Below are 13,082 nucleotides of genomic sequence, written 5' to 3'. Positions count from 1 at the left end.
GGTATAGGGGTTAGTCCTTTGAGGGACTAACTGCGTTGCCACAACCATTACTCCCTTTAAGGACCAACGGCAAGGGGATGAACTGTTAGTCCCCTAGCAGTTACTCCCTTGGAGATTAACTTTTGGTCCCTCAAGTTACTCCCTGGAGGATGTAATGTTAGTCTCCCGAGTTGCTCCCCAGAGATTAAATGTTAGTCCCACCAGCTTCTCCCCGAGGACTAAATGTTGGTACTTGCAGCTACTCTCCAAGGACCAACTGATCATCCTTCCAGTTACTCCCCAGGGGATGAACTGTTTAGCACTCCATATCTGTAGTTACTCCTTATAGGATTAATTTTTTTTCTCGAACATGCTTTTCAGAGGCCAAAGACATGAGCAGAGCTGCTTGGGCTGGGATTTATTTTATCTCGAACATGTTTTTGAGACACAGAACAAGAGCTGCTTGGGTGCTTGTAACATAAAATATGGAGAAAATATAAACAATAGAACACTTTATTTTTTTTACGCTAGCAAAGTGCGTGACACGCGCACAAGCGGAGTTGGCCACACACCACTGTTAACACCGACCATGCGGCATATCGTGAAATGTTCTTTGTGCCTTTGGCGCAAGAACAATGTCGAATATCCAGTAAAGGGCAATCTGCGTGGCAAGGCCAGTGACAATGTCATCTTCGTCAATCTTGATCGATTCTAGCTGTAAATGGAGGGCTCTTGCTTGCAGCAGGCTAGTGCCCTCGTATTTCACCGTAGACATATGATGCGACGCATCCGGGTGCTGCAAAAATAAATGATAGGGTTGTAAGTGCCAAAGTCAACACATGATTATGAGGAACGCTGCAGATGAGTGGTCCATGCAACAGGTCGATTATCAGCGTGCAAGTTACATATAATCTTACGTAAGGGGAAATAAAAGCCTTCATCCTCTCCTTCACAAGGCTTGACAGTCAAGCGCACAATCTGAAGCTGTAAGCTTCAGGTCTGAAACGAAAAGTTATCACAAATTAGGCATGAACACCCTACACCCCGATTGCAAGACCTCATATATGAACACAGGCATTGAAAGACAATTTACATTGTAATTACAGTGGGTACCCCTGATGGATACAAGTTTTGTGGTATCTTTAACTAAGCAAGCCTGCCTTGCCTGGATGTCTTTCTGAATTCGCTTGAGGATTGCTATGCACATATATAACCAGAAAGAAATAATATAGACAGGATATGCACGACAGTCCATAAGTGAACTGTGAAAGGCGAGCAGGCAAGTAAGCCAGGGCTTGCTTGGTTAAAGGTACCACAAAATTTGTCCAGTGTTTGTCCGAGTCAGTGTATTGTACTCCTTTCACATGTGGTCAAATGCACATAGTGCAGACTGGCCAATGCCTAAGTGTGTGCTTAAGATATTAACCATATTTGACTCAAAAGACCAGTATGCTCATCCCTCTTGGCCGTGCATTCCAGCAATAGGACTTCTGGCCAGATTACACGATCGTCACCTATTTTTCACATACAGTGTAAAATTGACACATGAAATCAGTGAGGCATACTGCATAAACAAACAGACGTGTGCGCCAGCCCCATTAGTAATGGTCTGCCTTCTCTCACAGTGTAAATTTCGTCCTGAAAAGTTACATGAACTGACCGGCAAACTCAAAAGGACACTACAAATTTCACCTAGTGGACACGGCTGGTTCTCAAAAAATGCACAAATACAGGGATGGGTATCTGTTGGCATACTGTAGTAATAGTTGGCGCACTTTAGCTTCGACATTGCTGCCATACTTCAGCTGTCGCAAGGCTACACCTTCACATTTCATTTCAAGAAATTTAAGCTCATCATATGTGTATTTGCCAGTGGCAGTTAATCTGAGTACAAGACAGAAATTATTGTAAGTAGCAATGTTAAAGTAAAAACGGTAAGCAAAGGTAAGCACGCTGCACACTTACACCTGTGACATATTTGGCACACTACAGTTTGAATTCTAACATGCACAAAAACTGCACATGTGTGTAGCATAAACAAAGAAAAATTACAGAAACAAAAGCTACAGCATAAAGAACAGTTTCAAAACAATAAAACCTAAATAAGGAGAGTGATATACTGTGTCCAAAGCAAAAATAAAAGTGAACTTGCAGTCAAGTGATTGAAGCGAGAAAAACATGCTAAACATCAGGACATGTTAGGTTTAGTTTTATATAGAACACAATAATGTGTGCATAATGTTATGAACACAAATAAGTAGCAAGTTGAATAACGTTGCATAACTATTTAGCCTATTTAGTAAGCTGAGTTGAGTAATATGTTCATAAGCTTATACACAAATCATACTGAGATCGTAGTTTCTGGTACACGTACACTTCATACATACCTGGCATGACATCCAGATTACACCCTGTGCGGCTGTAGCCATGGCTGCGGGATCCCTGCATTTCCCTGCCATTATGTTGACACTGCTATAGGGTCACGGTCTCACCACTGCAAAATGAGTACTGTGTTAACTTATAGCATTGATTGGCACAACAGAACTGTCATATTGTGAACACATGTAAGGTGCACATAAAAACACTCACGAAAACATGTCTGGACTAGTGCAGGGTGGCAACGGAGCACAAGCTCGAGTCACTGAAGAATGTCATGATAATAGGGTCCCCTTCATCAAAGTAAACTTTTGAACACGCACGCAGCAGCACATACAAGAAATGTTTGTTTACATACTAGAGTTTGCTTTCATGACTTAGTTTAAACTTTCCCCTGCCATGTTTAGATACGTCAAAGTTATGGCAACACCCCTTGTTTTGAAAAGAAAGCTGTAATAGTAGCAAACTGTGACTGCTTACATTCTCGTTTTCTCCTCAAACTGCTCGTAAACCGAAAACCTGGTAAGCATAGATTATTTACAACGTCGAAGAGTTTATAAGTGAAAAAAAAAACGTAATTGCCGTAATAATCGGCGAAGAGACAGATGAGTCGTTATTATGCAACTTCAGCAGAAAAGCGGAAGCGCACGCGCAGGTGAACACGATTATTTCCGAACGTAATTTTTCACATCGGAAGAAAACGCTTATCAGGATATTCAATTTCGCATCTAAGCAATAAATTTGCGTAACGAAATTCTGACAAACAGCGCGCAGCATGCAGCACAGGTTTAACTGTTGTCGCAGAAGTTCTATTTCCTACGTTCGCAAGGTACGCTATGCACACACGAGGAGCACGCGCAACACACGTGTACTTAGCAAGCACGACTGCTTACCTTTTCAATGGTACGACGCCCTCCAAGTGGCCGGTGCTGCGTCGACGACATTACTCCCATCATAGATGTCGCTGCGTAGTGCACGAGATGAGGCACGCTAACAATGCGCATTATTTTTTTTCGACGTCCACCCAACTTTCCACGACAACCAGACAAAGGCCACGACATAAAAATCGTTGGTCCACATTTGCCTGGCGCGCCACGCATACGGCGAGTTCGCAGCGAAACACGAGGTATCTTCTGGCACTTTTGTGCACGCTAACTACGTCCTGTTTCATGACAGCAAACATAAAAACACACGATCAAGCAACACATCGTAAGCAGCACAGCTCGCACAGACGACCGCCATCTTGAAGACTGAGTAAAAACAACAGCACCACCGGTATACTTGTGAGGTTGTTGTGGCCTCCGTGATGCCAACAATATTAACCAGTAAACTCATGTTTTGTGCCGTGTTACGCCCAGGTACGTATATATGTTGCGAGGCAAAACAAGCCACCGAACAGTCCACATTTTACGCTATAGTTTATCGTAGAAATAAATTCTATGGCGTATTTTCTATTTTGGATTGCTTACGTGGTCTGCATCCAGCAAAAGCATGGCCTTAGAGATCGGGTTACGTTATCCTTTGAAAGCCGTCGCTGGGGCGTGAGTTGAATGATTTTGACTGCCTGCGCCGTCACTTCGTTTTAGATAACTTCCGGCTATCGTTAACATCAGCTGTAGGCTCAGAAATTGTCGAAACAATCTCTGCAGTGTGCCTAGATCGTGGTTTTCGCATAAACCCCAGCATTGCTTTTAAATGAACATTTTTGGCAAACGATGTAACACTGCGATTTGCCTGTAAATTGTGCTCGATATGATTGACTAATAATCTGTATTATTAGCCCCCCCCCCCCCCCGAAAAAAATATCAGAGCCCGTCCACTATGTGAAGATCGAAGACCAGCTGTAGTCTTCGATGGTTCTCGCTATCTGCTGGTTCTCGTGGTTCTCGCTATCTGCTGTTTGTCGCGACGTTGTACGGGGTGCCGCGTAGCTTCGCATTTTATTGCGATGTTCTCAGGTTATTTCTGTCGCAGGTTGTTCGTTAATGCGCTGACTCGACTGCAGCTTCAGCCGCTGACGCTTTGGTGCAACCATTTATTTCATTTGTGTGCATGCGTATCTATTTGCAAAACGTAGTCCCCCTACGCCAGCCCGTAAGAAAATCTGGCTCGTGAATAGACATGTGAGCGCGTGCAAATGCAGGAGCCAGCATGTATGCGGCGTTCTGTAGGAGAGCAACGGTTGCATGACGAGAGCAAGCATTGCCGTTCGTCCTTCCGTTGCTCCCTTTCATACCGGAGTCTAAACACTTAGTCCTTCGATTTTCGACATGTCAGCCATCTTGTTCCAGTTGGTCCCTCCGGGGACTAAATGTTAGTCGTGAAGACAAAAAACTGCAGTTACTCTCATTTTCTCCATTTTTGGCTTAGAGTGGACTATCCCTGCTTCGTATAGCTCTCTACTTATTTGCTATTGCAATTGATGCTTCGCCTTTCAGGCGCAACTTCGACACTTTTGTTTGTCGAAATGCGCAAGTATTGGCAGTGATTGTAGGCGTAGCTTCGGTTCTTCAAACGCTTCGACTTGCGGCGTCTCCCACTTGAACTCCACGTCGGCCTTCGCGAGGTACGCCAGTGGTTCGGCGATCCGTGAAAAGTTCTTGACGAAGTGCCTGTAATAGGCGCACAGTACAAGAAATCTACGCACTGCCTTCTTGTCGGTGGGCAGAGAAAAGTCAGTGATGGCCGAAGTTTTTTGTGGGTCGGGGCACATTCTAGACTTGTTGATGACGTGGCCCAAAAACAAAACCTGCTCGTATGCGAAGCGGTACTTTTCTGGCTTCAACATGAGTCCGATTGAAAAACTCTATCAAGGCGCCGGAGGTGTTCTTCGAAGCATGAGGCAAACGCAACGACGTCACCCAGTAGACGAGGCAAGTCTGTCATTTCAAGCCTGCCAGTGCGGTGTCCATGACGCCTTGGAAAGTTGCAGGTGCTGAACAAAGAGCAAATGGCATGACCTTCAACTCGAACAGTCCGCCTGGTGTTATAAATGCAGTCTTTTCCCGGTCCCTCTCGCCGACTTCGATTTGCCAGTAGGCGGTTTTGAGGTCCATCGACGAAAAATACTTTGCTTTGTAGAGCAGATCCAAGGTGTCGTCTGTCCGTGGGAGAGGGTATGCGTCCCTCTTCGTCATTTTGTTGAGGTGACGATAATTCACGCAGTGAAGTACGGTTACATCCTTCTTCTTCAATAACACCACGGGGGTTGCCCACGGACTCTTGGACGGCTGGATGATGTCGTCGCGTAGCATTTCGTCGACTTGTTGCCTTATGGCCTCGCATTTGCGTGCCGAAGCTCGGTACGGGCTCTGACGGAGTGGGTTGACATATTCGTTGGTTATGATGCGGTGCTTGGCGACAGGGGTTTGTCGAATTTTCAACGACAAGAATCAGTCCTTGTATTTCCGGAGCAGGGCATTGAGCTGTTCTTTCTGATGCCTGGGAAGGTTCTGATTGACGTCGGAAGCTGGTTCAGGTACAACAGTCGTCGTTGCTTGTGTGCTAGAGTCCGTTAAGGCGAAAGCACTGGTGGATCGTACTATTTCATCGATGAAGGCCACACCATTTTTAATGTGCTTGTATTCGTGGCTGAAGTTTGTGAAGATCACTCTTGCTTTCCCTTCACGTAGCTCAGCTGTGCCTTTAGCGACGCAAGTTTCATGGTAGTACAGTAACTGATGATCGCCCTCGATGACGCGCTCCATGCCTGCAGGCACTTCGGTACCGACGGAAATCATTACCCTGGAGCGAACAACCTGGTGGGTTGTTCTTCAACCGAATTCAAGGTTTTTAACCAAATTTAATATGTTTTTATTCGGTCGTAGAGCTTTGTGCGTTGAAAGCGTTATCGACTTGGAGCTTAAGTCATTAACTGCACCGTGTTCGTTGAGAAACTTCATGCCTAGGATGACATCCCTAGAACATCACCTTCTTCAATTTTGCGGCGAACGCGTCACTGAAGACGGAATAGTCGGTTTGCACCGCAAGCTCTTGAGGAACTGGCAATACACGCTGACATTTTCTCAGTTCGCCCAAGGCCTTGCAAATTTTGTTCTTTAAAAGTTCCATAATTGAGATCACATTTCATATATTCGTGAAAAATAACAAAGATTTTGCTGCAGGAGAAAGCACAATTTTCTGATTGTTCAACATGAGATTATAACAAAGACTGAGCTCATAAAGTGGGAATATAGAGTCATAAGGAACAGCTTTATTTTTTGAGCAGTTAATTTGTAAAGAAATTCTGAGTGTCGAGGTGCATATTTTTGCTAATGTCAAGTTAGCTAGATTCACGAGATGGTGTATATTTGTTCCGGAAAAGAAAATAATTGTGTCATCAGCATAGTATACATTTGGTAGACGGGTAAACATTTACAAAATCATTAATAAATACAATAAACAAAATCGACCTTAATATGCTGACTAGGGGAACTCTGTATTTAACAGGTTTCATTGAAGACAGAGTTCTGCTTATCGATACACATTGATGTAAGTTTTTTAAGTAGTTTTAATTCGACTGAGGGCAACGCTATAAACTCCATAACACTGCAGCGTTCCTGTTATTGTTTCAGGAATAATTTTATCAAAGGCCTTGGACATATCTAAAATTATGCCGTGTGTGAATTTTTTTGCTTCAATTTTGTCACGCTGCACGGCGCAGCCGAAGGAAGAAGAAGTAGAAGTGTGCGCGAGGAGCTGGCCGCTGCCCGTTGGGCTTGGATGACCGTCCTATGCTTTGCTAACCACCCATCATTCTTGTAAATAAATCCATCCCATCCGTTACAATTTGATGGAAGGTGCTGGGTACATCACACTGGACGATCGAGCTCTACTACCCCTTCGACGCAGCAAGCGGTTGGCCGGGCTACCACCGGGAGACGCCGACATGAGCGATTTGGATGGAGGCGACGTTCGCGAGGACATCACGGAAAAAAGCTTTCGCCCGAGGCAAGCCGGTTACTGGACACCTCAACGAGAGAGAGAGAAATACGTTTATTCAGTCATAAAAAAATAGAAAATTGTACTTGTATCAAAAGGCAACCCCAGTGGTCTTTCCGGTGAGGTGCCTAGATTAAGTTAATGGTTTCGCTTCTTATAAGGTAGGTGAGCAAGCTGTCATATATAGCTTTGCGGTGTTGACGACGAGAAGCCGGAACATTCTCAGGCAAAGCGTATGAGGACGTCGAGGACTGGTTGAGAAACTACGAGAGGGTGATCCGCCACAATGAATGAAGTGCGTCGGCGCAGCTCTCTAACGTTGTCTTTTTCCTTGCCGGAACTGCCCACATGTGGTTTGACAATAATGAGGGCTTGCTCAAACTTGGGACAGCTTCGTCGAAGAGATAAAGAAATGCTTTGGTGATTCGCTATCGTAAAAGAAAAAGGCTGAGCAGACATTTTCACGACGAGCGCAGTTACCGGGAGGGACGTGTCCTACCTATATTGAGGAAATCCTGAAGCTTTGCGGAATTGTGAACGCAAACATGTAGGATGAGGAGAAGGTCGGACACCTACTCAAAGGAATTGCCGAAGATGTGTACAATTTTTTGATCGCTAAGGAAGACCTCACTACCCCGTCCGACTTAAGGCGTACTGTCGTACGTTCGGTGCTCTGAATACACCCCGCATTCTTCCGAAGTTTGGTCGGCTGGACAACGGGACTAACATAGCAAGTGTGGACGTATCTGCCTCTAACGACCTGGCTACTTTGGTACGGCAAGTTATTAGAGATGAACTGGCTCATTTTCAAGGCCCAGATGCCAACCGCGTGTGCCACCAAGGCTCCGTTGATGAGCGCTATTTGGAGGCGCCGGCGGCCTGGCCGCGACCTGCCTGCGGCGACCGGCCCGTTTCCGACAACGCCCATGCCCAGAACACCATGATCCAGCCAAAGGCAACGAGTTTTGAACGTCTACATGACAGGCAGCCTCGACTGGGTCGTCTCCCGTCTACAATACGCCTTGGAGGTTTGTACCCAACATCAATGAAAATCGCAGCCCACCTGTGTGCTACAACTGCGGGGCTCAAGGACACATCGCGAGGTATTGCCCACGTCACCCACAGCGTGCTGTGGGTAACGTGGGAAATACCTCGCGATGTATGCAAGAAGCCTCGCATGCAAGAAGCTACATCCTAGCAACCATTTGCCCCTTTCCGCCAGCCACCTGTAGACCACACGTACATGCCAAGGAATGACTTCCCCGTGTCCGACCGCAGCCTGACTCCACCGCCGACTCGGACACGTCGATCGCGATCTCCACGTCGCCGCTCGACTACGCCGCCCCAGCTGGGAAACTAGCTGGTGCGACCGATGGAGGTGAGGTCGCGGGACGCTCACTTTTCCAAATGCCTCCGTCTGTCGTCATGGTAAAGAACAAAGTGTGTGTTTGTGTTGATGGTGTGAATACTATAGCTTTAGTAGATACTGCTGCTTCTGTGTCCGTGATGTGTCTTGCGTTCAAGAATCGCCTTGGATCTAAAGTGATGTTTGGTTGGGATGGAAATACCACGATTTGCGGAGTTGACGGTGAACTGTTGCGTCCTGTGGGAGTATGTTCCGCCGTGATAACCGTTGATGGAAAGGCATTTCGAACCGAACTTATTGTACTGGCACGCGCCACGCATGACATATTTCTTGGTATTGAATTTTTATGGGAGTGTGGAGCAACATTAGACTGCAGGGCTAGTGAAATTTCACTCAGCAGTGATATCAGACCACCCGCGCTAGACGACATTCCATACGATCGTCAACTCGTATTTTTCGTGTCCACTGATGTGCTTTTGCCTGCGCTGACGGCTATGTTCATCCCTGTGACCTCGTCGCGCATCCATGCTGGTTTCTGCTGTGGATTTATTGAAGCCGAATACGTGAACACTCTAAAGAAGATTGTACTTGTCCCTCGGTTACTGATCGAAGTCATTGAAGGTTGTGCTCACGTTTGGATGGTGAATGTGTCCTCCGAGTCAGTTGTTTTGCCTGCAGGACTGAAGGTAGCATGCTTTGAAGAAGATAGTGTTGCGAGCATTCGGGCGGTTGCTACTTCTATGGACGTAAGCTCGCCACTCAGTGACCACGCTTCAAAATTTAGGAGCATGATTAATAAATCGCTCCCCTCTTCTCACCAACAAGCGCTCCAAGAGCGTCTTGCCCGCTATGCGTCAGTGTTGGACTTTGCTCAAGAGCATCTACACTAACCACCGCACTCCTGCGTACACCACCGCATCACTACTGGAACAGTGTCGCCAATACGACAGAAACTATACCGCGTCTCTCCTGCCGAGCGCAAAGTGATCGCTGAACAAGTTACAGACATGCTACAGAAAGGCCTCGTCCAGGAGTCCAATAGTCACTGGGCGGCTCCAGTCATATTGGTCACGAAGAAAGACAATTCGTGGCGATTCTGCGTCGACTACCGACGCCCAAACGCAGTAACAAAGAAGGATGTGTATCCTCTGCCAGGCATAAATAACGCCGTTGACTGTTTACATTATGGCTCGTACTTCTGCTCTGTCGATCTGCGCTCAGGCTACTGGCAAATACCGATGCATCCGCCAGACAAGGAGAAGACTGCCTTCGTAACGCCGGACGGACTCTTCGAGTAAAATGTAATGCCTTTCGGTTTGTGTAATGCTCCGGCGACATTCGAGCGATTCATGGACACAATCCTGCGGAGACTTCAGTGGGAAATATGTATGTGTTACCTGGACGATGTCTTCATTTACGGCAGGACATTTCACAAAAACAACCAACGACTCGAAGTTGTGCTTGACTGCATACGGCGGGCTGGCTTATTCTAAACTCCAAAAAGTGCCACTTTAGCGAGCGTCAAACACTTGTTTTGGGTTTCCTCGTCGACCAAGAAGGCATTCGCCCAGACCCACAGAAGCTTGCGGCCGTTCGTGGCTTCAACCAGCCGAAGACGGTGAAAGACCTCCGGAGCTTCCTGGTTCGTACTTTAGCCGTTTCATTATCGATTTTGCACGCCTAGCTCACCAGCTCACGTCACTCCTTCACAAGTACTCACCGTTTACGTGGACTACTGAGTGTGAGTCTGCATTCTGTCAAGAAAAATTTCTGCTCACCTCAGCTCCGATTTTGCGCCACTTTGATCCAGAGGCCCCAACTGAGCTTCACACCGATGCTAGTGGTCTGGGTGTTGGAGCGGTACTCATACAGATACGTGGCGGACGCCAACAAGTCATCAACGACGCAAGCCGTACTCTTACCAAGGCTGAGCGTAATTACACCGTAACAGAAGTGGAATGCCTCGCGGTCGTCTTCGCCACCTACAAGTTTCGACCATACCTGTACCACCGCCACTTCACGATAGTGACAGACGACCATTCTTTTTGCTGGTTGGTTGGACTACGCGATCCATCTAGCCGATTAGCTCGGTGGTCATTACGGCTTCAATACTACGACTTTTCTATCACTTACAAGAGTGGTCGCTGTCACACCTATGCTGACTGTTTATCTCGCCTTCAATCAGCAAGCACGCGAGATACGGACGATGACTTACATGAGTTCCTCCTTGCCATCTCCCCGAAGTTTCCTGATGCCACCGCCTTCAAGCGTGAGAAGCAGCATGACCCTTCTATTCGAGCTATTCTTGACGCCGCTCGGTCACCTGCACGCGGCTCACCTTTCATTATGTTTGAACATATTGTACAAGAAGAATTATTCTGCTGAAGTCGCTCCAGTTCTTCTCGTGGTTCCCCAGTGATTGAGACCTATGATCCATCACGCCATGCACGATGACATCACGTCAGGCCACCTTGGCCTTGCTCGGACACTCCACCTACTGCGCCAGCGTTTCAATTGGCCCAAGCTCTGGAAGACGGTGAAGCAGCACGTTTCCAGCTGTGCCATTTGCCAACGCCATAAGCAGTCCACGACTCCTCCTGCGGGTGCCTTTCAGCCAGCTAAACCGCCGACCGTGCTATTTGAAAAAGTTGGTGTCGACTTGCTAGGTCCCGTCCCCAAGCCTACTTCCGGACGTCGCTGGATTATTCTGTGTGGACTATTTGACCCGGTACACTGAGACGGCGGCGCTCGCTTCCGCTACAGCTGCTGACGTGTCATCGTTCCTGCTGTACTCCGTCATTCTCCGCCATGGTGCTCGACGCGTTGTGATTAGTGTTCGTGGACGGCAGCTTACTGCCGACGTTGTTGAAGAACTACTACGTCTTTGTGAATCTTATTACCGGCATTCGACCCCTTACCACTCGCAAACAAACGGGCTCACTGAGCACACGCATAATACACTGACCAACATGGTTGCCATGTATGTCTCCACAGATAACAAAAACTGGGATTCTATCTTACCATTTGTGACGTACGCTTACAGTACTGCCAAGCACGAAGTCACCGGCTATGCGCCTTTCTTTCTTCTGTATGCTCGCAACGCCCAAAGCTTTATCGATACCATCCTTCCCGGGTCCCCACATGATGACTACTCATTAGGCCAGATTTTATGCCGTGCCGAAGAAGCGCGTCGACTGGCCCACCTCAAGACTCTCTCCTCTCAAGATCGTGCGAAGGCTCGTTATTAGGCTCGACATATGCTCGTCACATATGTTCCTGGGGACTTTGTTTGGCTTTGGACACCTGTGCGCAAAAAGGGGCTGTGCACGAAGTTCACACCCGCTACAATATATTATAGGACATAACATATTATAGATATAATATATATATATATATATATATATATATATTATAGATCATAACATGCATATCATGATGTGCCTGTCATGTATATCCTGAAACAGCCACCTACGTCTTGGTACTCTCATGGTCGTTTCGTTAACTTGGTAGGTGCATTGCGTTCGTGCAAAGCGTTCACCGTCAGTGTTTCCCTGTAAACATTACGGTTACATAAGCTGCAGTTGCCGGGAAGTGTGAGAAACAGTCAAGGATCATTCAATGCTATCGCGTTCCACTCTTGAAGGCGAAACTTAAGCGTCCTAGAAATTTTGATATGCTTCACCGCGTAACCGACTGCAGTGCGGGTAAACTGACTAGTGAATCGCCCGCAGCCGAGCCGGGCGTCTTACCCACTGGGCGAAGACTTCGCCAAATACCGTTATCGCGGCAAATTACCTTACAGACTATGTGTAGCCCTAATTTACTACTTCAGCTTGACATATGAGTGAGTGAGTGAGTGAAATAACTTTATTGAGGTTCAGAGAAGACGCAGGGGACACCCCGCGCCACCCGGCTAGTCCCACGTAGGGACCGGCAAGCCGAGCTTGACGGCCCGATCGCGGGCACTCTGGACGGCCAGGGTTTGGTCGTTCAGTTCGGGGCTGCCCAAAAGCGCAGCCCACCTATCCTCGCTGAAGGCGGAGCCGTTCCTTGTCTTCAGTAACAAGCAGCAGTTCTCAGGCACCGAAGAATTGAATATATATAGCAATACGCTATTTTGTCCCGCTTAAACAAAAAATAAAGGTCCTTAAAATACGAATGTGCTACAGAAATGAATTTTCACATTTGTTTATAATGTTCACGAGGCGTCGGGAAGCCAGCACAGCACTTGGGCACTCTATTGTAAAAGAGCCGGTGGGCGCAGTGGACCCGGCGATGAGGCGCTCGTCGTTTATGCTTGTTTACTCGACGAATATAGCAGCTAGCAAATGCGTCAGCCGAAAGGCATGTGTATCGTTTTTGATTCGTAATTCTCAGGTTTTCCAAAGGCTGAGCTTCACTATACAGCTGGCTCTATAGT

This window comes from Dermacentor silvarum, chromosome 7 (assembly GCF_013339745.2).
Source record: "Dermacentor silvarum isolate Dsil-2018 chromosome 7, BIME_Dsil_1.4, whole genome shotgun sequence".
In the NCBI taxonomy this organism is placed as follows: domain Eukaryota; kingdom Metazoa; phylum Arthropoda; class Arachnida; order Ixodida; family Ixodidae; genus Dermacentor; species Dermacentor silvarum.
Note: the sequence above shows the minus strand (reverse complement) of the source record.